Source organism: Amblyomma americanum, chromosome 4 (genome assembly GCF_052857255.1).
Source record: "Amblyomma americanum isolate KBUSLIRL-KWMA chromosome 4, ASM5285725v1, whole genome shotgun sequence".
Classification (NCBI taxonomy): Eukaryota; Metazoa; Arthropoda; class Arachnida; order Ixodida; family Ixodidae; genus Amblyomma; species Amblyomma americanum.
The window spans coordinates 48102165-48118357 of record NC_135500.1 but is presented as its reverse complement, the minus strand read 5'-3'; the positions used below and the strand labels follow the sequence as shown (position 1 = coordinate 48118357).

The window sequence follows — 16193 nt, the reverse complement described above, 5'->3', positions numbered from 1 at the left end:
CAGATTTAGGACACACAGACTTATCAGAAACTATTGTCAAAGAACTGCAAGTGAGAAAATTGATTTATTGTTTCATTTAGACTTCGTGCCTCGAAGTGTGTTTGATAGACAATGCTCACCCAAGGGGCTGCTAAGGTTATCAGTAGAAGGACGAAGCCGTATGGTATGCACTGGTTAGGAATGACGATGATAAAATTCATCTCTGTTAACAAAATACAGGCAGGTCTGCCTGTGAGCGGATACGAAATGGACAGTTGTCACTTGCGTGCCTCTCTTTGATTTAGCAGTTGTCAGTCCGGAGTTACAAATGTTTTTCTTTCTTGGCGCCAGCGCTTTGGTAGAACATTTCTTCTTGCCCCCGGCAGATTAACTAGCGGACATGACCGCCCCGTCTGCTTGCGTCGTGGACAGAGTTAAAGCCAGGCCGAACCCTCCAGTGATCGCGGCTGCCAATTCCAGTCCAAGCTTCTCGCCTCGGTACCGGTACCGCAATTTTGACGAATGGCGCACACCTGATTATCGGCAAATCTTAATTATGTGCTCGCGCGAGGGATAAAATCTCCCATCACTGCCACAGACATTTATCCCCGCCATCCGGCCCTTATCCTTCGTCGACAGCCGCAGAGACGACGCCCAGCGGTGTTACTCACTTCGTCCCGATCCGCTCTGTGACGAGCCCGCTCCGCCAGCTCATGGGCCCAGCCACTCACCGTCCCCATAAGACCACGGCTCCCGACTCGTCGCAACTCTTCTCCATCCAACCCCCGTCAATTATTGGAAAACTAGCCGAAGCACCCCCGGAGTTGACGCTGCACCTTTGACCCGGCCTGCAAATCCTCTCTTGACCTCAGGTACCCAAAGTAATCTCTTGAATGCTCTTGCTTATGGTGTCCCGGTGCTTGCCCTTGTTGACACTGGCGCCCAAGTGTCTGTCCTGGGCTCTTCTCTGCCCCGCCGCCTCAAGAAAAATTTTAACGCCCGCCGCCACGTCCACCGTTCCCGTCGACGATGGCAGCACCGCTTACGTGACTGGAATGTGCACTCCTCGAGTGAGCATTGCAGGACGTCATATGCCAGTTCTGCTCACCGTCCTGACCTGGAGCCGTCTGGACATGATCCTTGGGCTCGGCTTTTTAACTGCCCATTCAGCTCTTATAGCCTGTGAAGGGCAGGATATGATATGTTTTGGTAAATTTGGGCCCTCTTTGTTTTTTTCCACGTTTCTTTCGTGTTCCTTGATTCGCTCATTGACACACCGCCCAGTTTGTTCTATATAGGAACGACCGTACGAGAGGGGAATTTTGTAAACTACCCCTTCGATACATCTCATGAATGGTCGCCCATGCTTGGTACCGCAGCCTGTTTCTTTTTCTTTTTGGTTCCTTTGTTGCACTCGAGAGCAAACACTTCCGAGCTTCAGGCGGGCTGTGAAGACGAGCGGGACCCCATGCCTGCTCGCAACCTATTTCAGGTTGTGGGCCAACTGTGCACACACGGCACCGCCACGGGTCTCGCCTCTTCCCGAGGGACCTCCGCCCCAGCTCTCACTGCCCTCGACTTCATCTTCTGCAGCAGGCTTTCGGCGACTCCTGTCACGAGCGAACCAGGGAAACCGGCTGAAGCCAGCCTGACCAATTGGTTATCAAAACTTGGTCGCGTCATGTGAACGCATGACTTCCTTAGTGCAGACTCAAGACACAGTGAAGCAATGCTTCTTTTTACTAACTTGGAATGCGAGAAGTCAAATTGCAGAAGCCCTTTTCTTGCTCGCGGAGCGTAAGCCCAACACACATGATCCGTACAGAACTCAATCTTAAGATAAAAAAAACTGTAAAAAATTGTCCATAGGCAGTTCACATTTAAAATCTGAGCCATTTCCATGTGGTCTAAATAGAGATAAAACATCGTGTGCAGCTTCAGCACAGTTCAAGCTTGCGTCCTTGGTTAAAAAATAAAAAAAGCGACCAGGTATCTAAAAACATTGAAAACTTTGTTAGCTGGTAAAACCTGATGAAGGACTTGGTCCATTTGTGAAAGAAAGATGTTACATAATACCGGCGCTACACGCGATCCAATACAACTGCCCGTTGTCTGCAGAAAATGCCGCTAGTCAAATGTTATAAAAGTCGACTCCAGGTAAAACTTTAAAACAGTTAAAAAGTCATGAATAGAAATATCAGCAGAGCTCTGGAAGGAAACAGGATCATTCATTTAAATACATTCCCTGACCGCAGTGAAAAGGGCAGCGTGGGGTACAACAGAATAAAATAAATCAACAACATCCACAGGAAAGGCATATCCAACCTCAACTTCACATATCAGAAATTCACTGCCTTCTTCGGATCTTTTAGTAAAACAGATCTCCTACGTCTAGTCTGCTCAAATGTTTCAACAAGGAAGGCTAATCTGCTTCTGCCACGAACCCTTTTCCGTAACTATCGTTCTGAATGGGAAGCCTTGCTTGTGCGTTTTAACTGAAAAGAACACTCACAGCGCTTTATTTTTCCATTTGTCAATTTCTTTAGCAAGGCTGACCAAACACAAACGTTCACACATCGCCACTGCACGGCTTTTTACTTTTGCAGACTTCACAGAGATAAGTGAAAAATTCTTAATTGCTTCAGCTGCTCTTATCGATAAGTTATCACCGGTCATAACTACAAAACCGCCCTCCTTATCTGCTTGAAGGAGTGTCAGTGAATTATTGCTCCAACTTACATTTCCTTGCGTCACGCAGGCCTCGGGTACCCAGATTTATGAAGACAGTCAACGCCCTCCAGAAGGCACATTTCTTGCTCTTCTGGCTAGGCCTTCCTTGCGATACGTCGATTTACAGCTACCAGTTCATGCGGCGGCACTTTTGGCTCAATGCCGAACATGGGTCCTTTTTGAAGGTCCTTTTTGAAGGCCGATCCAGAAGAGCAAGAAATGTGCCTTCTGGAGGGAATATACTAAGGAATGTATTATAAGCTTCATGTGCATCATTTTGGATGTATATATTGTTACGTCAACCGCTTCTACACATGAGTACAATTTTTGTCTTGTGGTAACATTAATTTGTCGTCTGACAGATTCTGACTCATTAATTTTTTTTTTTTACAGCGATGCAAAGGTACAAGCAAGAACACTCGTAGATGAACACTTAAATCACAGGAGGAAAGACCACAGTTGAAATTTTGTGAATTCATATTTGTGACAGATATCTATTAACGTGGTACTGTGTTGTGCTAACCTTGATGGTGTATGCATATAATTTTCAGAGCTATAAGTAGATAATAAGGTATGAAACCCTTTTGCGTGTCTGTTATTTGAACTAAGATCACTATTTATGTCTCCCATAACAATGAAAGAGTTCAGTTGAATGAAAGTGAATGTCTCAAAAAAATAGAAAAAATCGTTCCCTTCGCCCCAATGGTGGCCGGTATACGATGAGTGCTATGAATTTCCCATTACTCACGGCTAAGCTTTGAACATCTTTTGATATAAATAAAGTCTTCCAGAACCTCAATGGCTAGTGTTTCCTTGTAGTATATTGCAAGTACTCCTCCCCTCTTATGCTTTCGGCACATTTGCATGGACAGATAACCGTAGGAGTAGGGTGCAGTATCGGCGTCTTGAAACCAAGTTTCAGAACAACTTAAAACATCAAAACTTTGTGACACATAACCAAGTAGGACGTTGAGGTCATCCACCTTATGTCTTATGCTCCTAATGTTTACATGAAGTGCCATGTTTACATGAATGCATTCATGGCATTCCTGGCTAAGGTATATTACATGAAGTGCCGCAATTTCTTATGCTTTGTCCATATACTCCTGCTGAAAGTGGGTCAGAATGTAATTCGAGGCAATAAAATGAATGAAAAATAATTGCCTCTCCCGCACCCCTACTGTATCGCGGGTAAATTTGGGCCGTAAAAGCGCAACTGAAAAATGATGCAGCAGCTGGAGACGATAGAATAAAAGCATTGCCACTGAAATGCACTGCACCTATTATTAGCCCAACACTGGCAGATATCATTAATCCGATGCTTCAGTCTGGAGGTTATCCTGAAGAATTCAGAATTGCTAAAGTCACGCCCGGGTATAAAGGTGGCGGTGCATTAGACATCAATCACTATCGGCCAATTTCTGTTTTCCTGGTTTTCTCGAAGATATTTGAAAGAGGTATAAGTGATCGGCTCGGTGTCTTTTATTTAAAAGCATCAGATTATTACCTCTGCCCAATTAGTGTTACAAAAGAAAAAAAGTAAACGAAAATGGCTCTGATTCCTAATAAAGATAAATGGTGGAAAACATTGAACACCCACTTTTTACCCTAGGGTTATTTTTGGACCTGAATAAAGAATTCGACACTGTACAGCACAACATTTGGATAAAAAAAGCTTAATATGTATGGTGTACGAGGAATAGCGCTCAATTTAATTAAAAGTTTTCTAAGTGATCGCTACCAGTATGTTGAAATTAATGGTACATCACCCAGTAAAATGGGAAATTTGTATAGTGTGCCCCAAGGGTCCATTTTACGGCCGTTTTTATTCCTGGTATGCATCAATGATTTTATTTCAGACACGGGCTTTACCGACATAGTTTTATATGTGGATGACACAAATGTCTTCTTCACTGGAGCAAACAAAGCAAGCTTGGAAAATGCTACGAATGAATACTTGCTTAGATTATCACAATGGCTTTTAAGTAAGAAAATGAGTCTAAATACAAATGAGACAAAGTACACAATATTCAAGCCCATAAATAGGAGAGACTGTTCAGTCATATATGTAACTTATGACGTGGACTCTGACAGAACAGGTAAAAGAGCATACATTTTTGGGCTTATGGTTCTGCGAAGAGCTTTCAACGACTCCGCATGTTAATAAATTAAACGCGGAATTGGCGCTAATAACTGGGAGCACCTACACAATCAAGAATCTGATACCCACCTCCTGAAAACCGGTATTATATTTTTCTATTTTTCCTCTAGATTAAGTTATGTAATATTGGTGTGGGCAAATACGACAGCCAATACATATAATATTTATTTATTCATTTATTCATTGTACCCCTCAGGACCAGAGGCATTACAGAGAGGGAGTGGAAAAACAAGAACAAAATTATAAAAAATACAGCAGAGCGACAAATTTAAATAACACCTGAGTCTACAATGCTTGTTATGGCTTTGCGGAACATCTCGCAATTATTAAGGTCGGCAATATCTGCGGGAAGGTGATTCCAGTCGCGTGAGGTATGCGGCAAGAATTAATAAGAAAAATATTTGGTATCGCAAGAATCAAAACCGACTTTATGAGGATGATCAGTACAATGGCATACACAAAATGGCTGTGGGATAAGGCGACCGTGATGGTAAAATTTGTGAAACAAAGCGATACGAGACGCTTTGCGGCGAAGTAACTGCAATGGAAGAGAAAGATTAGATGTTATTGTAGTTATGAGTGCAGTGCGTTGTATAATTAGTGAGAATGAAACGCACAGAGTTATTTTGAACCATCTCAAGAGCAGTAACATGAATGTCATAAGTATGGTCCAAGACTGATGTTGCATACTGCAGTTTGGAGCGAAATAGTCTTTTATATAGCAAAAGTTTCAAAGAAGAAGGAACGTTGAAAAAATTTTGACGTAAGTAACCTGGCATGCGATTACAATTGTTGATTACGTGTTCGATGTGAAGAAACCAGCTTATGTTATCAGTGATGTTAACCCCAAGGTATTTATATAATGTTACAGACTCTAAAGAAATGTTATCAATGTAATACATGTTCCACGGTTAACACATGGAATATGGCATGCAATGCTTGCTATTGGATACAAAATTGTTCTGGAGTTCTAGTTTGGCTTTCCTTGTTCATGATGGGAAGATAGCGCAGGGGGAACACGAGGGTCGGAAAGGGAAGGACGCGTGTTCCTTTTGCGCTATTTTTTCATCATGAACGTTATCCAACTCGTTCAACTTTCGGCTTTGATTTTCTTCTGTATTTGTTTTGACGTTTCCTATCGCCTGTGCCCTTTGTATGCAAATCTTGATGTGTTAACAGAAGCCGCGTTTTCTTACAACTTTGGATCATTTGAGGCTGATGTGTAGAGCGGTACAATTTTGCCTTTTAAAGAATTGTTTACACTGTATCCCTACTACTGACCGAAGTATTACGCTTAAGTTCTCGTTGCTGCAAAAATTTTTACAAGGGGCGAAGGCCTCGTCAAGCGCTTAGCCTTTAACCTTGGCTTCCTCTTAGACACTGTCTGAGGAACAAATAAAGAAAAAAACACCTTGCTTTGTTTGGAGAATTTATTATTAAAATTAGTTATACTTTGGAAGGTACTTTCCATTGAAATTTAGTCATTTTACTTAAGGCTTGTTCATTCTCAATTCTGATAACTGTAGCGCCTTCCTCTTTTCGCAGAAGTATAGCTCCATTGTGGACCCATACGTAGCGATACCCTCTGTTCTTAGCTATGGTTTTTTCATCCAACGCAGCATTTTATGCACGCTGTCAAGTTTTTATTAAGGCATCTGTATTCACCCATGAGAATCTTCTTTTCTTCAAACATCTTATCTCTCATTTCACTTCTCCTGAAGCAAACAAGTATCAGAGGGGCCTCAATTCACCCATCCTTAATCCTCTGCGCAGCTTCGATGTCGACATCTACAGGTGCAGGTAGTTTCAGCTTCCCATGCAAGTAATGTTACAAACATACGCAAGTCCTTATTGTGTTTACGTGTAACACCATTAATTTCCAGGCTTTTTAATCGTGAGTAAAGCTCTAGTCTATTCAAATCAGCTTTCATTTGAATGAGGCGCAAGTTCTTCGCCGATACATCTGTTTGCAAGCCAGTTACAACTGTCTTTTTAAGCGCTTCGGTTCTGTTTCATGCTGATTCATAGTTTCCAGAACCTCATCCTATTTTGAAGAGAAAAGGTCCGTCGAAGCTCTGTGCCTTGAATTGTTTCACAGGGCTTCTCTAATATATGGTCTGTAGCATTGAGCATGGCAAGCTGCTCTTCCTGTCTTTTTTTCAAAAGCATCAAGATGTTTCAACTACAAATCCAACTTTGACATTAAATCAGCCAAAAATGGCTCAGTGGTACCTGCAGAGCAGCTGGCATTTTGCTTTCTGGTTGAGGTTACTTTGCGAGCGGAACAAGTCGCACATAGGCAATGTGCTCTGACATCACACAGCACCCACATAATGTGCGTATTCAGGCAATTTCCGCAACTCGTCTTGGCATAGATGCAGCATCCGTGGCAGAACGGCGCTCCACCGCTCAACGAACAACTTTCCTTTGTCATATCCTGGTTTACTGTCAACAACAAAACACTTCATCGACTGCCCTCCACGTTTGCAAGACCAGAATTATAACACTACACATTATGCGTTTTTCACCTATGGCGTGCTGTCTGCGCCCCGGCTACCTCGTGGATTCGCTTGCTGGCTGCATGTCCCTGTCATGTTCACGGATACAAGCAGACACCACCGCAAAAATACGCTGGTGGTGCGCAGATGACCCGGAATCAAGCGTGATTATCTTGCTTCCTTCATTGAACATTTGTTTTGCGAAGCTGGTTGCAAGATACGTAATATTACTAATAAATAAAACGCGAACAAAGGAACCGAAATGTGAACACAAAAACCAAACTTTATTAGCGCCTGGAGTGGAAATAGAAGCGAAGTTTATTAATGCGTCTAAAGGACAGCGATCGCACCTTTAGAGCTAAATTAGCCTATGCGTGTACTGTCCTCCCATCGCGTTTCAAACATCTTATCTTCAATTCCCGTTTTGAAAATGAAAATTGGTTTTTGAAGAAAGGAAATGGCGCAATATCTGTATCACATCTTGGCGGAAACCCGAACCGCGCCGTAAGGGAAGGGATAAAGGAAGGACTGAGAATTGAAGAAAGAGGTACCGTATTGGAGGGTTCCGGAATAATTTCGATCACCTGGGGATCTTTATCCTGTAATCGCACCGCACAGCACACGGGCGCCTTTGCGTTGTCCTCAATCGTGCCCTCTCAGTGTTTTTTTTTTTCAGTCGTAAATCTGACGCCAGCCACAAAGCAACACGGCCTTCGTTGCAAAGTGTCAAATCTTTTTACCTGAGCTCTAATGGCTATGAAACGAATAACTGCAACACATATGTAGATATGGACAGAATTATTCACCTCGTTATAGATTATGCAGACACCCGGAGTGGTACCCAGTGGCTTTGGCTTTTGGATGCTGATTCCAAGTTTGTGGGTTCGATCCCAGCCGCAGCAACGAAATACAAAAAAGCGCCTCGGTGCTTACAATGTGGGCGCACATAAGACCTCCGAGTGGTCCAAATTAATCTGGAGCCCTCTGCTACAGGATCCCACTAAGCCCATGTGTGATTTGGGACGTTACAACCCAAAAGTCAAATTTTACTTTATTATGCAGGCGTACAGAGTCGATCACACTTGTCTAGAGTGCTCGAGAGATGCCTTCCGGGGGAAATAAAGCGGAATTCTTAAGCAGGTATTTACTTTCACTGATAATGGTCGCGCTGGAGAGCAGCAGAATAGACACGTGGACCGCACAGGCACCAGCGCCTTACTGCAAGCAAAGCTGCTGCGAAAAGATTTCACATCATTTGCTCCGCAGCACACCACCCGAGCGCTCTAGACAAGTGTGATCGACTCTGTGCTCTCTGGAAGATTCACAGAGTGAAGAACATAGAGGAGAGGAGGACGAACTCAGGCACAAAACCAACTATATCGGTCCGTCTTTCTCTATCTCTTCATATGTTCGAGATGCTACCTTTCCACATCAGGCACACCTGGCAGTAATGACGCATTTTACTAATTTTTTTCGTGAATTTGTTGCAGAAAACCGCTGATCCAGTACCCTGTGGAAATTCGGAGGCAAATACTCCGGTGTACACTGCGCTATGTGAGTTTGCGTCAATTTCATGTACCTGAAAGTAATTTAGTTTCCTCTCCATTAACGTCGTATGGATTTACGCGGACATTCATTTATCATTATAACGCGTGTTCTGTAAAGCTGCAATATGGAGTACTGATCAAGGCAGGTGAGTTCCGTTTAAAGTGACAACTTCTGCCCGCAAACGCAAATAACTCGGCCGCAGCAACAGCAGCAAGCATGCTCAGCGGCAACATATTATAACCACTGTCACTGCCGACTGCACGCAGTTTTAAGAACAGCAGCGAAGACGAAGACGAGTTGTTTTTACATGAATTCGGCAGAAGTCGACTCGAGTACATTTTTTCAGGGAAAGTGCAAAAACATGGAAGAGAGTAGAGGACGAGACACGCCTTTCCTTCTCAAAATTTGTCCTTCTCTAAAAATCGAATCGAGACGCATTCTGTCGCATTCATGTAAACGCGGTGGCTTGAACGTGAGAGGGAGAGGAGGATGCGAGGAGGAAAGCAGGAATTACATACATCCTAGTACAGAAGTGAGTGTGAGGAGGCGAGTAGCGCCCACGCGGAGCAGGAAAAGTACTAAGGAGTTTGAGGAGGAAGCAGCGGGGTAGTCGGCGCCTGGTCGATTCATGTGAGTTGAGTTTCGTCTCAAGAGTGAGCGGTCTAGCACCTTCTCAGCCACAAGAATCTCATTTCTCTTCTGATTGTTGCAGTCAGCACACGTGTACGCTTATGCGCATCAATGCATAAGCGTTTATACGCAGACACAATAAAAGCATCGCATGTAGTCTACCTGGCCTGTTGGCAACAGAACGCACCAGCCACACAACGCAAAAGCCAAAGCGCCGACTCAAAGATAATGCATACAGTTGCTGCACCCCCCGTTGCAAACACGCCTCGCCAGGGAAATGGCGAATCACCGCCTCAAAACCGAAGCAACTAAAAATGAAAGGCAATGCCACCACTGCGTCGCCACAACCATAAGAGTCAACCATTAGTCTGCTACGGATCATCCTTTAGTGCGCGACCGTTCGTCCGAAGTGAGACACCTAGGGGTGCAACCACTCAACTTAAGTGAGCAGCAGCTGAAAGGAGAAAAAATGCACGGAGTTCAGTCTTTGTTTCCGGCCAGGTAGAGAACCGACAAAGCTTCTTCCCTGTCTTCCGGATGCTCCCATGACCGTCGGCATCGTGACAGTGCCGCATGGCGCAGTGCGGCAGTTTTCGCGACATAACGGCTTTATAATCAGGGAGCAATTATTCATTGGCATCCACCCAAGCGCAGCTATACGGCTACAGAGGAACGGTATACAGCTTTCTCATAAACTTCGCAGTTAAAGAAAAATTCGTCCTGGTCCGTGGTTCGAATCCGGGACTACCACCGGAGCAGTCGCTCCATCAACTGAGCTAACCGGGACGGCACGCTTATGGTAGGGAGAGAGTGAATTGGCCAATAACTCGAAGTGGGAGCTGTCAGACAATTGACGGATGGATACTTAGTCCCCCACAGATTAGATGGAGTGCGATGGGGACGAAGCGAACAGGTCGGGAACCAGATCTAACTACTTCATTCTACTTTGCGCGTTGCTTCACGGAGCCGGCACCAGCGCGTGTTGCAAGACGAGGCGGCGCAGCACTGATGACGGTGATAGCGCCGATACATACTCTATATGCAGTCATGCGTACAACTTTGCAGGCATTGAATAGTTCACTTCATATAACTTACGACAAAAAGCACAGCTTAAACTGATGAGCATGACGAGCACAGCGCTCGTTGCGTGTTCTTCTGTTCTCGTGCGTCGTCTACGTTTTGCGCTGCTCACATCAGAGCTTAAGGAGCACAGCATAAAATGACGAGTCAAATAAATTAAGAGTGAAAGCCCTAATTAACCTAAAGCAAAGTTTCAGAAGCCTGAGACAATACATCATAGCATCACTGCATCAGCTAAGGTAAAAATATTTAGCCAAGCTTTTTGCTACAATACAGTGCGCTCGGCAGGTGCGATCTGCTAACACAAACCGCAACAAGGATATTAAAAGAAGACGTGTGTAATTACTTGGAAACATACTAATTAAAACCGATCACAAATACGTCGAGCGGGCGTTATCAAATGTTTTAAACCATAACATTCGTCAATCTGATTTGGAAATTTATTCCATTTATGAATGGTTCCAACCATGAAAGAGATTTTGAAAGAATCTTCTAAAAGCTAGAGATCGATATCTTTAGAATGCTTTGTTTTAGTTCCAGTGGGATTCTCTGGTTTGAGATAGTACTTTGATATCCCGGAGGTTTCAATTCAGGAGGACTTTGAGAAGTTCAAAAATATAGGTTTTTAATTTAATACATCGCTTTTTCTATATTGTATTACCAGTGTTGACGGACACCAAGAAACCACTAAATCGTATCAGTAGTAAGTGGCCTAACTAATTTTTAATAATTATCTTTTAACTATTAGAGTTACGCGCCAAGCTGTAATTAGAGATTTGTAGCTGACCGTTAGTAATAACCATACTAATCTTTAGAATTTCGATAACGCGATTTTCCTCGGCGATGTGGCTCCGCAAAATCAGGGTATACATCGTGACAAAACACGTGAGCTTTCGAATAGCATGCAGGCAAAGCAAACCCTCCCAGTGCATGTGGGTATAGTCAAAAAAGCCAAATTTTGTCGAGCCACAAGGTCCAAGGGTAATCGCGTTTTCGATATTCTAAAAACTGTTATGGCTATTACTAACGGACAGCTACAAATCTCTGATTGAAACTTGGCGCCTGACTATAATACCTAAAAAGTAAATTATTAAAAATTAGATAACCAGCTTCCTACTTAGGATGACTCACCGGTTTTCAGGCGTCCGCCAACGCTGGTTGTAATGTGCCGCAAAAGACACATTTCGAGTCCAAAAACCTGTTTTTAAAAAACTTTTAAGCCTTCCCTGAAACACGTGGTATATTGCACTTGCCATATATTAACTTGTTCTCTCTTTAATCCTAATTCCCGGTGGCAATGATGGTGCAGCCGTTGACATCCAGACTAGTCCGAGGAGTCAAGGAGAGAGCAAATTCTCCTCATGTCATAGCTTTGTCTAGCCGCACACTGAGGAAAGAAAACGGTTAAGGCGCCGCTGGCGCCGAAGAAGCGCGAATGATTGCTAAGATGCGTTGAAGGGCAAGTGAGGAAAGTATAGAATTCGATGAGCCCTTGGGGCCGAGTCTGTTAAACTTGGCAGTACCACATGCTTAGTCTTTTCGGGCTAGTATAAGGATTAGTGGCGCAATCACGCAGGTTTACTAGAACCGCTTTCATGCTTTCCGCAGCGTACAGCGCAGGGGAGGAAAGCGGCGTAAATATCTTTAGAGTGCCTGCACATTTGCAGCATTACAACGCAAGTTTTGAAGAATGAAAGCGAAAGCCATTGAATGCAAAGTCCGCAAAGCGTTGTTGGCGGCATCCGGCGGCGCACGCAAAGTCGCGGGCGAAGACAGCAGCAGTTTGAGATCTCTCCTTTCGTGACGTCATCGACGAGTTTCCGCGAAATTATCTGATACTGTCAGGAGAAGGTTGCGCATTAATCGTTGATTGCGTCACAATTTAAACGGTAGCTCAAGATCTCGCGCAAATTATGGATCTGAAATGAATCAGTCTAGCATTCCACAGGTTTTAAACAAATACCACTTCAGAATAGAGAAATTGCGTGGACATTCTAAACTTGACTTGTATTCACGTTTTGTATAATGCTTGCTAATATTTTGCTGTTTATTCTAATTTTCCATTTTTTTGTCTGTTGTTTACAAACTAGCAACGTAGTTTTTTATATTTGTTGTGCCAATCTGTGCTACTCACTTCTGTCTAGGCGTCCGCTGTCAGTTATTGAGAGGTAGGGCTAGTCAAGCTACTTATATGTAGCTTTTTTCCCACCTTCCCTACCACATCTCATGTATCATTGTGCGTTGTGGTAAAATAAACTTCAAACATTATCTGCAGCCTATATAGATCTGTATCTTGCATTATCACGGAATCCACGAAAAGCTTCCTAGCCACATTTTAAGCAGCAAACGGACGCTGAGCGTACTGCGTCTACCACAGATATGCAGGATGTGTTGCGTAACTTGAGCCAAGGGTTGAGAGGAATGATGAGCGGCTTACTTATAAAAACAGCATCATGTTTGCCGTCATGTACCGCATCTTCAAGAAATTTTTCGACGTTCTTGTCGCCCTGTGGTTTCCGTCAATTAGCTATGCACCAACTAGCCCAGACAAAATTCTTTATTCAACGTACTTCATCTACACAGAAATCTTTTCTGTGTCGACTAACTTAGCATGACTCAGCGATCACTCTGGTTAACCTTGTTGCCGTAACGACGTGCCAGGCGAGAATTCAGTACCCATCCTGTCTTCTGTGTTCCCTCTTGCCTTCATTCTTTTCGCGCTGTGGTTTCCGTCGATGATAAACACCGAAGCGATAACACCAGCTCAAGTGGGCTATGGCCTTCTCAGCTCCGATAGCGAACGGTAGGCGGAATCCCAGTGCACGCATGGAAGTTTTCACAGCTAGCCCAGCAGCTTGAGATTTCATCATTATCATGATCTCACGTCGAACGAGAGTCAGTTCGTTTTCGCCCCCTTATTGCCCTCTGTCTCTGTGGGCTGCTCTTCTTTCCCTTCTGACCAAAGCTCTCTGTGGGCAAAAACGACCCACCATTTTCTCCCACTACTTCCCTTCTTTCTCTCATCGCCGCCCCTTCACTCGCTTTCTGTACTTTCTCTCCTGGCCGCATCGCTTGGCCACCTTGGACGGACTTCATACACGCGAAGAGTCGCCGCTTTCCTCTCTTGATTTGGCTGTGTGATGAGCGGGTAAAAGCCTCGTCTCAATTCCCGTTAGTGGCCCGACTGTCACTTATCGGAGTGGTCGGGGAGCAGTTTACATTTTCCGGGAAAAAGTGCTGACGCATTTTGCAGGTCACTGCTGACCGCAGTGTCCACCCCATCTCTTCAGCACAGTTGGTGTGCACGCTTCGTGCGCAGAAAACTCGGTTGAAAGCGCGAACATACTGTTGCCGAAGAGAGCGGTCTCGTTTACTTTTCGTATTTAGAGTGATTTCTCGAACTGTCAGAGAAAGGAACCACGCACGTGTAGAAAAAAAAAACTGCACGGGCTGTCTCTGAACACTTTTTGCACTCTAATGAAAGACGCATGGGTGTAAAATCAAAATAAATTTCTTGCATTTTTAGCTTGTTTTATAATTCGTCGAAAATTTAAAAAAAATTGAGGGGCCACAATACCCACCTCTAAGAGCATGACTCGATCTCCTTAGCTCATTACCCGACCGCACGCTCTACTAAGGTAGCGGACCACATGGGACACTAATGTCATGTGACACATGCACTGTTGTTCGCGTACGCTCACCCCTCTCGGATATGCACTTTGCTACTTGCTTAAAAGCAACTACCTTAATTATTGCCTTTCTGATCCCTCACACGCTATTAGCATAATGTTGCAAGCTTATGTCAGAGACTACACGACATGCTTAAAAAACTCCCTTTTAAACAAGTCGTACGAACGTTCCTGCGTAGCCAAGAGGCACCGTGTGTGACTCGCAGTCCAAGATTCATGGTTGCGGTTTCCCACTAATTACCGCAATTTCATTTTCAGTCCACAATATTTACTTTATATACTGGATGGAGCCGCCGCGGTGGCTGAGTGGTTGTGGCGCTCGGCTGCCGGCCTGAAAGACGCAGGTTCGATCCCGGCCGCGGCGGTCGAATTTCGATGGAGGCGAAATTCTAGAGGCCCGTGTGCTGTGCGATTTCAGTGCACGTAAAAGAACCCCAGGTGGTCGAAATTTCCGGAGCCCTTCACTACGGCGTCCCTCATAGCCTGAGTCGCTTTGGGACGTTAAACACCCATAAACCTAACCATATAGTGGATGTAATGACGTTTGTGTCATGCTGGGACCTTGTAATCACAATTAATTTAATGTTTTGTTCAATTTTTGGCTTCACCGTTCTACTTAAGACGCCAAACGTTTTCGACCAATCCGTGGTGTCCAGACTCAACAACGTCGGACGCCGACGGGGCAGCGCCGCCTTTCTTGCTGAACGCTGTCACGTTAAAACTATGCTCTGAGATGCGCCACACGATTCCAAAGATGGCATTGGTTGCACGCGTACTGCGGCTGTTTTAAAATCTTCGCTCAAGTTACATAAGAACGCCCTGCACGTGTGCATATGCACTGGTCAGGCGAAAAATGTGCATATGCCGCTCCCGGTTATGTGTCTTTTTATCTGACCTTGTGATCCCTTTTGACGTTTTCCGCAATGAATGTGTTCAGAAGGGCACAATAAAAGGGACGAAATGAATGCAGAGAAACTGTCATTTTTTGCATTGTTAGGAATTTTCGAAGCCTGTTTTCGGAAACATCTGTTTCGAAATTGCACCTCACGCAGGCATCTCGATCAGTTTGATAAGAAACAGCAACATATTCTGTGGGGGAAAAAAGAACTAGAAAGCGAGGTCACCAGTAGAGTTACAGGCTTACGCTGCATGCCGATTGCTGCGGCAGATGCCTTATGCGCCGATGCCATGGAAGCCTTTCATATTCGCTCTTCTGTTGTTGCTAATCTTGGCTGGCCTTTGTCAAAAACCAATCATACGTTACGCGCTCGTTCGGGCATCTTTCCTCTGTAATTGCACATGTGTGTTTCACGACTTTTATTCAGCTGTTTCAAATACCTGCTCTTTTTTTCAGTGTCACCCAATGAGTAGGCCGTCTGGATGCCCATCCGGTTGTGAATGCTTTGCAAACCCTTACACGCCTCGTGGACACTTCTGTGTGATTATTGGACAGCCGCTGCATCCAGAGCTGCTTACAACATACCGCCACCTATTTGTGTGACCATGCGGGCACATACCGTTGTTACTGAACGACGGATAGCCTTGGGCACATTAAACTTTTTCAGCCGAGCATTCTCAGAATGACTTTTTACGTAATTTACAAGGCACCTAAATATCACTCGAAAAATCCTTGCAGGCAACGGCATCTTGCGCTGTTGCCTTAGGATCCTACCTCAGCATCTTACAGATGCTACCTCGTCTACCTCAGCATCTACCTCATCTACCTCATCTACCTCAGCATCTTACAGATGCTGAGGTAGATGCTGAGACATGCAAAGCCCCCAGGCAGAGCGCTGTTACTTGGCTCGTTATCCATTTTATGACTTCCTCATCTTGTTTTATCGTGCTATGCGTTCAGCATTGCTGAGAAGTTTGTGA

General features: G+C 44.4%; 1 long non-coding RNA gene across 1 annotated transcript in view; it reads left to right on the top strand.

Annotated features, from left to right (window-relative positions):
- Positions 1-15890, top strand: part of LOC144130108 (uncharacterized) — a 61444-nt gene extending 45554 nt beyond the window's left edge. Inside the window, exons 2-3 of the long non-coding RNA XR_013313968.1 lie at positions 8859-8922; positions 15670-15890. This is a non-coding gene — a long non-coding RNA (uncharacterized LOC144130108). The remainder of the gene's footprint in view (positions 1-8858; positions 8923-15669) is intronic.
- Positions 15891-16193: the final 303 nt, after the last annotated feature.